The sequence below is a fragment of the Mus pahari genome, chromosome 13 (genome assembly GCF_900095145.1).
Source record: "Mus pahari chromosome 13, PAHARI_EIJ_v1.1, whole genome shotgun sequence".
In the NCBI taxonomy this organism is placed as follows: Eukaryota; Metazoa; Chordata; class Mammalia; order Rodentia; family Muridae; genus Mus; species Mus pahari.
This window is the reverse complement of record NC_034602.1, coordinates 20,503,184-20,504,405: the sequence shown is the minus strand read 5'-3', so window position 1 is coordinate 20,504,405 and position 1,222 is coordinate 20,503,184. Positions and strand designations below refer to the sequence as shown.

Below are 1,222 nucleotides of genomic sequence, written 5' to 3'. Positions count from 1 at the left end.
CTCCTCCTCCTCCTCCTCTTCCTTCTCCGTTTCTTCTTTCTTTTGAGTACACCCTTTCTCTGTTTCCCTCCCCCCACCCCCCCTCTCCCCATGGCCACTCATCTGGCCTCTGTCCTTGGGGCCGGCGAACTCGTCCACCTGAGAGCAGCTTCCTAATAAACCCGCCTTTAACATATTCTAATCTGGCTTGAGCTGGCTCATTTCACCAGGGGAGAAATAACTTGTCAGTGAGGGTCACCATGACATGCGTGTGTTCAGTGATAAGGACAGTGGGTGGCTTTCTTCTCTCCTGGTGCATCTCCCCATGGGATCTTCAGATACAAGTCATGCTGAAACCCCGCAGAACTCTTAAGGTGTAGGATAAGCATGGGGATAGTGTGCGCTTGGATTTTTTTCCTTTTCATTCAAATGAGAGAGCAAAAATCTATGACTTACAGGGTTTCATGTTTTCCTTTTATTTATCAAAAACCTTGATACTCCATTTGGTACAACCATGTCTAAACTCTTAGTCTTCCAAATATGAAGAGTCCTCACAGGACATTACCGCTCTCCCATATGAGCTTGTCTTCTGACAGCCTTTCACAGGACACCTTCTGGCCTTTGAAAAGAAGCTCAAGTTCAACCACGGTCTCTTCATTATCAGTGTTTCTTAAACTTCGAATAATTTGGGATGCCCAGAAAACAGTGCTAGTTCTTATCTTTAGCATTTACAGACTTAATCTTATTTGCTTATTTGTACATCTCGAAACCTATTGAAGATCTCATTCAGTTTCTGTCAGTTTCTGGCTGGAAAGTTCTGTCACTGATGATTATTGAGAACTTGCTTCTGGAAAAGAAAAAAAAAAAAAAAAGAATTGATGCTTCCTTCAGGGCTTTGCTGCTTTGAGTAGCTGGAGAGAAGGTAGGAGCCGGAGTACACGCAGACATTTGAAATACTGTGGCTACTGCTTGATGAGCAGTGCGTGGCATTCCGTGTCTGACTCCACCCTGCATTGGTTGAGAGTAACCTGCCAATCTGTCTCCATCCTTTCAGTGATGGCCAACTGTGAAGGAGGCTCGTGAACTTTATAGAGCCAGTAGACTTTGTGCTATCTATAGTAGAATAGACTTTTTACTCATTTTTTTGAATATAAATTTCTTTTAGAATTATTTTTATTACTTTTAATTGTGTGAGTGTGAGTGTGTGTGTGTGTGTGTGTGTGTGTGTGTGTGTGTGTGTGTG

General features: G+C 43.0%; 1 protein-coding gene across 1 annotated transcript in view; it reads left to right on the top strand.

The window, feature by feature from the left end:
• C13H7orf57 (chromosome 13 C7orf57 homolog) overlaps positions 1-1,222 on the top strand; it is a 23,125-nt gene that overhangs the window by 13,080 nt on the left and 8,823 nt on the right. The window lies entirely within an intron of this gene.